Here is a 9280-nt window from a genome sequence, read left to right as displayed (position 1 = left end):
CTCAATAAGTGTTGCTGAACCTCAGTGATCAGAGAGATAGCTCAGTGGGCCTGTCTGCTGGGTCTGTCATTCCCTTAGCACTGCGGGGGGAGTCCTCTCACATCCCTCCCTGCAGCCTCCTCCTGGGGGATCACCTAAAGCTCATGTCTACAGAGACACCTCTCTCGACCCTCCAGTACCAGCTGTTTTCTCTGACGGCACCCTAGGCTTTTCCTTTAAGGCACTCATTGGAATTTATGATCACATATTTATTGGCAGATTAGTTGTTCATTGTCTGTCTTCCCCACAAGGATGTCTGCTTCATGAGGGCAACTTCGTAAGTCCTCAGTGATCAACTGAGTGTCCGAATGAATGAATGAATGGTGAGGACAGAATGGGGGGTAAAAAGCCAGGAGAGGCCAGGCACAGTGGCTCACACCTGTAATCCCAGCACTTGGATTGCTTGATCCCAGGAGTTGAAGACCAGCCTGGGCAACCTCATCTCTACCTTGTTATCATGGCAAAACCCCATCTCTACTAAAAATTAAAAAAAAAAAAAAAAATTAGCTGGGTGTGGTGGTGTGTGCCTGTAGTCCCAGCTACTCGGGAGGCTGAGTGAGAGAATCACCTGAGCCTGGGAAGTTAAGTCTGGGAAGTGTGTCTTGATCGTGCCACTGCACTCTATCCTGGGCAACAGGAGTGAGACCCTGTCTCAAAAAAAAAAAAGAGCGAGGACGCTGAGGGTTAGATGAGGCTGTCCAGGGCCTCTCACTGATGGAGGTGGTCATGACTCCAAGTCCAGTGCTCTTCCTTTTCTGGAGCAGGGACACCCTGGGGACCAGGCTGGGTTTAATGGGCAGCCAAGCCCCTGAGGACCTAGGGAAGAGGAGGAGGGCATGGGGGATCTGAGCCAGCTCCACCCCTTCCCCCAACAGGCAGGAAGGACAGGGCAGATCTGTCAGCTTCAGACACCACTGCCCCAGGGGACCCAGCCCTGAGCCCAGGGAGGCAGGGAAAGAGGGGGGGACAGGAAGCACCCGGGTCTTCCCCTCCTCCCTTTTGCCCCACCCTCCGCCCCCATCTCTGGCGAGAGAGCTCGCAGCCCCAGGCCTTGGCACTAGGGGGACAAGGGCGGGGTGATGGGGGACAGAAATCCCATTCTGGGCAAATCCCTTCCTCTCCCTCATTTGGTTTCTGGCCTCAAATTGGGGACTGCCCTGGCAGTCCCTGGAGAGCTTGGCTGGGGCCTTGAGGCAGGAGGGATGGAGTGAGGAGAGGGCACTGCCCACTTATGCCCTTCCTGTGTGCCCAATCCTGTGCAGACCTAGCTGCAGTGTCACTCGACAGGAGGAAGAGCACTGGCAGGACCTGGGAGACCTCACTGAAAGGCTGGCGTCTGTCGAGAATTGCTGGGTGACCTCGGGTGGGGCACAGCCCCACTCTGGCCACTGTCGTTCTCGTCATCTGCCAATGTGGTCCAAACCTAGGGCCAAAGATCACAAGCCCTTTGAGGAGTTTTAAAAGACTAATTCCCAGCCGGGCGCAGTGGCTCAAGCCTGTAATCCCAGCACTTTGGGAGGCCGAGACGGGCGGATCACGAGGTCAGGAGATCGAGACCATCCTGGCTAACTCGGTGAAACCCCGTCTCTACTAAAAAATATAAAAAACTAGCCGGGCGATGTGGCGGGCGCCTGTAGTCCCAGCTATGTGGGAGGCTGAGGCAGGAGAATGGCGTGAACCCAGGAGGCGGAGCTTGCAGTGAGCTGAGATCCGGCCACTGCACTCCAGCCTGGGCGACAGAGCGAGACTCCGTCTAAAAAAAAAAAAAAAAGACTAATTCCCAGGCCCCATTCTGAGTGGTAGATTTGGGTGGGACATCTGTATTTTTAAATCTTCGCTGCTATTATGATGCACCTGGTGGAGGCACTACTGCCATAGATGCTCTAAGGGCCCCTCCCCAGCCTCAAAACTCCCACCCCTAGGGCAGGCCACCCCACTCCTGTGCCCTGCTCTGGAAGGCAAGGGCCGCATCCTCTGGGGTGCCAGCTGGGACACAGGTGGCAGGCTGTGGGGAGCAGGGTGCTGCCTGGGGAGGGTGTGCACTGTGGACCTGCCAGGAACAAATACAGAGGGGCCTGGGAGGGCCCTGAGCTTCCCAGCCAGAGTCTCCCCTCCATCCCCTCCTCTGAAGGCCTCTTCCCCCTGACCTTTCTCCCTTCTTTTCCACTTCGGCCTCTGTCTTGTTTCTTTCTCTGTCCATTGCTCCCTCCTTCTCCTCTTTCTGTCCCCAGCTCCTCTCTCTGGGAAGCTTTTTAATTTTGACCCCACATCCCATAGTTGGTTGCTGCTGCCTCTTGGTGTCCTTCCTGCCCTGGTTCCCTGTTTCTCTCCAGCCCTGTCTCTATCTCTCTCTGTTTTTCTCTCCCTGATGCGTTCTCTCTCTCCCTCCCTCCATGAATTTCTCTGTCTCTGCCCTATGCCACCTCTCATCTTCCCTGCCTCTGTAAATGTGGGGAGGACCCTGGAAAATGACAGAGGTGGGGAGAGCTGACAAGTTAGAGAAACCAAGGCTTGTGGAAACCGTGGCAGCCCGCAGTCTTCCCCACCTGGCTCCAGCCCACCTTTCCCAGGTCATCTGGCTCTGTCCCCTGCACACCCTGGGTCACCCTGCCCCTTCCTCGTGCCTGTGCCCAGCTCCGCATCTCCCTCTTCTCATTTCCAGCTTCCCTGACACTGCGCTGGGGCCCTTTCTCTGGCTGTCCTGGGGACCTCACCTCCTGTGAGCCCACAGCTCACTGTCTGTCAAGAGGGTACAGGAAGGAGGTGAGGATGCGTCCGAGCCTCCCTGGGACACGACCCTAACTGAGTCATGGACTGCAGGATTTGTGCCGTCTCCTGGCATGAGAGCCAAGGTTGCCCAGATTGACAGAAGAGCAGGTGTTTGTGTCCCCTTCCGGTGAGAGCTTTCCAGCACCCAGAGAGCCAAGATGCCTTGCAGAATTGGGGAAGAGGCAGGGAAAGGGTGAGAAGTGGAAGTGGAGGGGCATGTTCTCCCCCTCCCAGGGCCTCAGTTTCTCCTCACAAACTTTTCCCCCTCTCTCATTGTCTAAGTTAGCCTTTCCTTCCCGCCTCTGGTGCGACTGGGGGTGGGGTGGGGCAGGGAATGAGGGGAGGCTGGGCTTTTACTCAACAGAGCAATTTCTCCTGTGATCAAAAGAGGCCATGGCCGCCTCATCTCTCCTCAGAGACCTGCCCTGACAGGTGGTGTCCTGCCTCCAGTCCGTGTTAACCCCCTCAAGGCCAGGGCTGGGCTGAGGGTCTAAGCCTCCCACCTGCCGCTTGAAGGGACCTCCCTGGGGTCCAGAGACATCAGGCTGGCCCTGGGGAGGCTGTGGACCCTGGGCCTCGCACTTACATCTGGACAGGCCTTCTGGCCTCCAGGGCCTGGCAAGAACCTCAGGTGAAGAGTTGCTGTTAGGGTCCCTGGGCAGGTTGGGGTGGTCTTGCTGTCCTACCCTGGGGATTTTATTCCAGGGGCTCTGGGCTGGAAGGAGCCCCTATTCCTTCCAGACTCCCTCTCTGCACCCTCCCTACTGTTGGCCCTGTGGCCCTGGGTGTGGGACGTGCAGAGGACTGGCCAGGAGAAGGGTTAAGTCAGGGACTCTTGGGATGGCTTTGGCCACCGCCATTCCTCTGGGAGAAGAGAACAAGGGGCCCATTCTGTGTGTGGGAATTAATAGCAAAGAGTCATCTGGGGTGTCACTCAAGCACTGATCGACTCCCAGAGGAATGTGAGAGGGAGAGACAGGGAGAGGAGAGGTGTGGTGGGGGCTGAGACGGAGATGTCAAAGGCAGGGCATTAGGGTCTGGCTGGTACAGGAGCCCACCCTGGTAGGTGGGCCCGCTGCCCCAAGATGGGTCCTGCTTTTCACCACAGATGCGCCCCCACCCCTACACAGGATGAAGATCCCCTCCTGTTATTCCCTAACCCAGGGCCTCCCACTTCTGTCTTCATTCCCAGACGGCCGTACCCTCCACCCCGAGGTGGGCCTGTTGGGCAGCTGGCCCTGAGTTCCTGGGCTCTTGCAGTCTGCCCCCATCTTTGCTGAGAGATCCAGGTGCTCCTTATGGGAACTGCCCTGGGGATGGCACTGTGGAGTGCCAGCCTGGGGTCCTGAGTTGTACCCTCTGTCCCAGGATCCAGGAGCCCCACTTGCCTGGCTCCAGGCCCAGTTCAGACACATTCCTACCAGGTGGCTGCAGGCACCTTTGGCTGCCTGTGTGTTGGGACGCTGGAGCTTGTCAGCTATCACAGGGGTCTCAGCCTTCCTCATCTGCTCAGGCCCCTGTGGCAGCCTCAGCCTGGCCTGTGGGTGAGGACCAGCAGGCCTCCTGACATCTGAATGTCACAGCCTAAGGAAGGCCTTGGCGGGGCTCCAGGAGGCCTAGGAGGGCGTGGCGCCTGCCTGCTCCAGTTGTGGGGCTGAGTCAGAATCCTCCCAGGTCATTTGCCTCTGGGTGCCCTGACACCCCTTCCCCTCCCCGGGACCTCAGCTTGGCCACCGAGCTGAAATGAGCCTAGACTCTGTGGGATGCAGAGGCGGTGGGGTGCAGAGGATAAGGGCTTTGGGGCAGTCAGAGCAGGGTACCCCTCTCCCTGTCTCTGTGACCTGGGCAGAGCTCCTTTGTCTCTCTGAGCCCCGGGGTTTCCTCTTGAAAATGGGTCATATCATAACTGGCAGGTTCAGAAGTGAGAGAAGGTAACAGGTGTCAAGTGCCCGACACAATAGCCAACCACTGTGTGTTGTTATTTTTATTGTGATGATTATTGTTATTGGAGGACTGGGCAGCCTCCACTGCCGTTGGGCTGGAAGGCACACCGTGCACACCATTTGACTGCCTGGATCTGCACCTGGCAGCCTGGGCCCGCTTGGCGAATCACAGGGATCCCAGCGTTGTTCCTCCTCAGCTGTGGTTTTGGCGAGGGTGAGCTTCCCGGCCCCCAGACCTCCTGTGTGCCAGTGTCATTTCCATATCTGGTGACTCATCCTGCTGGTCCTGCCGGAACATGATGCCTCCCCTGACGGCATGGTGCAGGCACAGTGTGTGCAGCCACGGGCCTCGGTTCCTCCCCTGGGAGTTGGCCACCTGCACCCCCACGATAGACTGGCATGTTGAAGCCTGAAGGGAGCTTAGCGGTTGTCCAGCTGGACCTTCTTATACTGACAGGGAGCTGAGGTCTAGAAAAGAGAGGGCCTTTCTGGGGCACTGTGGAGTAAACAGAGCTGGCAGGCCCTTCTACATTGGACTGGGAGTCTGGACTCCTGGGTTATTGCCCAAACTTGGATGCTAGGGGCCAAGTGGGCTGGGAAAATTCCTTACTCATAGCTGGGGTGGGGAGAGGACACATGGAGAAAGAAGGTGGAGCCTTTTGCAAACTAAAGTGCTTTCCAAATATGGGGGGTTATTAGGAGGGTGGCTTTGGGCCCCTTGAGATGATGCTGACCCTGTGTTTGTCTGCAGTCTGTGCAGGACCCTAGGGTGGTTGGTGCCACCAGTCCAGGGGCTGCTGGACACAGGCCCCCCCCGCAGAGGAATAAGCCAACACCATTGAGGAGGGGGCAGCCCAGGGCTCCCTGCCTGGCTTTGGAGGTGTAGGGTGTTTGAAATAACATTCTTCAACATGCTCAAAGTGAAACCAGCTTCCTTTGGGAACATACGGAGACCACAGGCACTCGACAGGGACTGACAAGGACCCACCAACTCTGCTGTGGGCTCCGTCCCTGCCCTTGGGGCTCATAGTCTGGTGACCTCGGCATTCATTATTTTCATTCCAGTTCTCAGCACAGCGCTTGGCACATAGTAGGAACTCAGGAAGTGTTTATGGGATGGAATGGGGTGACGACGTTGTGGCAAGATTAAGGGTATGAATGGAGATGACATCTGTGTCTTGCCTGGAAGCAGAGGGGAGGAAAAGGAGCAAGTGACGAGTGGCGGCTGGCATGGGTGCAGCACCACTGAGAGAAGGGGTTGAGAGAGGTTAGAGAAGGAATGGAGTCAACACTCCTGAGAGCCCTTCTTTGCCCTGTGGCCTCTTACTTGCAAGCTAGTTCCCCTCTCTGAGGCTTAGTTTCCTTATTTGTAAAACAGGGATAATAGGATTTATTCATGAGTTGTTTGTTGCAAGGCTCAAGAACGGTAACACATGGGCCCTGACAGGCTCTCAACCATGCCTCCTGGACACCCAGTGTGTTGTGAACAGAGATCTTTAGAAAGAACAGATAAACATTACAGAAGTATCTTATAGAGACACAGTTGACAGATACATGAATAGTGTGAGTTGCATCGTATTAGATTCAGAGAGACTAAAGATAGATTTTTAGGGGAATTTGTGAATTTATTCATTTTGGGGATGAGCACTGGGATAGAGACAGTGAACCCTTGACATTGGAGGCTCCAGGATTATAGAGTTGCTTTGTGGTTTTTTTTGGATGGAGTCTCACTTTGTTGCCCAGGCTGGAGTGTTGTGGCGTAATCTCCACTCACTGCAACCTCTGCCTCCCAGGTTCAAGCGATTCTTCTGCCTCAGCCTCCTGAGTAGCTGGGATTACAGGCATGTACCACCATGCCTGACTAGTTTTTGTATTTTTAGTAGAGATGGGGTTTCGCCATGTTGGCCAGGCTGGTCTCCAACTCCTGACCTCAAGTGATCTCCCCTCTTAGGCCTCTCCAAGTGCTGGGATTACAGGTGTGAGCCACCTCGCCTGGCCAGGCATTTTTTTTTTGGATGGAATCTCACTCTGTTGCCCAGACTGGAGTACAGTGGCGTGACCTTGGCTCACTGCAACCTCTGCCTCCTGGGCTCAAGCAATTCTCCCACCTCAGCCTCCTGAGTAGCTGGGACTACAGGCACCTGCCACCATGACTGGCTAACTTTTGTATTTTTAGTAGAGACTGGGTTTCGCCATGTTGGCCAGGCTGGTCCCGAACTCCTGACCTCAGGTAATCCACCCGCCTCAGCCTCTCAAAGTGCTAGGATTACATGCATGAGCCACCACACCCAGCCTTTTTTTTTAATTTATTTTTTTTCCCAAACTTGGACAAAGCATATCACTTACAGACTTTTTATTGGGCCACAAAAATGCTTAAGAACTAAAGAAGAAAACTCCAGTTCCAAAGTATGCAAAAATAGCAAAATAGAAATTACTCAAAATTTTAAATGGAAAATGAAAAAGACCCTTTAAAACTTGTTTATAGACAACCAGTTCTATGTAGCATGTGATGTGGGTACATTTCAACATGCCTGATGCAATGTGGGGTCAGTGGGACCCACAAGAGCCTTATGAAGTGTCCAGGGCACTGCAGCCGCCGCCTCCCAGGCTCAAGCAATTCTCCCACCTCAGCCTCCTGAGTAGCTGTGATCACAGGCACCTGCCACCATGCCCGGCTAATTTTTGTATTTCTAGTAGAGACCAGGTTTTGCCATGTTGGCTGGGGCCATGGGGCTGGGGTTGCTCAGCAAAGGCAGCTGTGTCTGGGGGCAACTGAGAAGGGCTTCCCAGTGGAGGTGATGTTTGGGTGCAACCTTACAGAGAGACAAGGGATTGAATAGAGGGAATAATGGCCTGGTGGTGACTTTTGAGTCTTGAGGTAAAGGGAGATATGTGAGCAAAGGTTCAGAGAAAGGAACGCACATGGAGAATTAGAGAGAAAGGCAAGATACTTGGCATGCAAGATACTTTGGAATTAGGATGTGGAGAACAGGGGAGGGGTTAGGGTGACTCTAGAAAGTTTGGTAGAGGCTTATGTACCAGGCTTGGACTTTATCCTAAGGTCAGTCAGGAATCATGAGTGAGACAGAGTCTTTGTCTGTTGCCCAAGCTGGAGTGCAGTGGCACGATCTTAGCTTACCGCAACCTCTGCCTCCCAGGTTCAAGCAATTCTCCTGCCTCAGCCTCCTGAATAGCTGGAATTATAGGTGTGCACCGCCGCACCTGGCTAACTTTCGTATTTTCAGTAAAGATGGGGTTCCACCATGTTGGCCAGGCTGCTATTGAACTCCTGACCTCAAGTTACCCGCCCACCTCAGCCTCCCAAAGTGCTGGGATTACAGGAATGAGCCACTGTACCCTGCTGGGAGATATTTTAAGAAGGAGGGTGAGGAGGGCAATGGTGACACAATCAGCCAATTTTTTTTTTTTTTTTTTTGAGATGGAGTCTCACTCCGTCACCCAGGTTGGAGTGCAGTGGTGTGATCTTGGCTCACTGCAACCTTCGCCTGTCAGGTTCAAGTGATTCTCACACCTCAGCCTCCCGAATAGCTGGGATTACTAGTGCACGCCACCATGCCCAGCTAACTTTTATATTTTTATTAGAGGTGGGGTTTCACCGTATTGGCCAGGCTGGTCTCGAACTCCTGACCTCAGGTGATTCACCTGCCTCAGCTTCCCAAAGTGCTGGGATTACAGGCCTGAGCCACTGTTCCCGGAACAGTCAGGCTTTTTTTCCCAAGTTCACTCTTAAAGCATTGTGGCAGCTGCATGGTTAATGGGGGAGGGAGGTGCTGGAGACTGGAGGCCAGAGACCCATTAGGAGATTAGGAGACTAATTTTTTTTTTTTTGAGATGAGGTGTCGCTGTGTTGCCCAGGCTGGAGTGCAGTGGCGTGACATAGCTCAACGTAGCTGACATAGCTCCTCAGCTAAAAAAAATCCTGCTGCCTCAGTCTCCAGAGAGTAACTTGGACTACAGGCATGCATCTCTGTGTTTGGCTAATTTTTATTTTTATTTTTGTAGAGATGTGGGAGTCTCACTATATTGCTCAGACTGGTCTTGAACTCCTGGCCTCAAGTGACCCTCCCACCTCCCTGAGCTCCCGATGCCATAAGCCACCACACCTGGCCAGAGGCTGGAGCATTAATCCTGGTGAAAAATGATGAGAACCCATATTAGGATGGGTCCTAGGTAGGGAGGGAAGAAGAGGAGAGATTTGAGAACAAGTCAGGCAGTGGTTGGAGTGAAGGAAGTTGGAAATAGGTGGTAATAACACCCCTGCCACTTCCTGAGTGCTTACTGTGGGCCAGGTGCTTTCTATCTATAAGATATGCATATCTACTCGCTGAGTTATCATGACTGCCAGAATGGAGCAAGAGATGGCAGGCAGGCGTGATTAACTGGAATCTGCAGAATCCATACATGCCCTGCAGTTAAAAACCAATGGCTAACTTGATTACCTCTGTAAAGGAAACAATAAATAAATAAAAACCAGTGTCAAAAACCATGTGATAGGCCAGGTGCAGTAG

This window comes from Rhinopithecus bieti, unplaced genomic scaffold (assembly GCF_001698545.2).
Source record: "Rhinopithecus bieti isolate Rb0 unplaced genomic scaffold, ASM169854v2 scaffold_56975, whole genome shotgun sequence".
Taxonomy (NCBI): domain Eukaryota; kingdom Metazoa; phylum Chordata; class Mammalia; order Primates; family Cercopithecidae; genus Rhinopithecus; species Rhinopithecus bieti.
Note: the sequence above shows the minus strand (reverse complement) of the source record.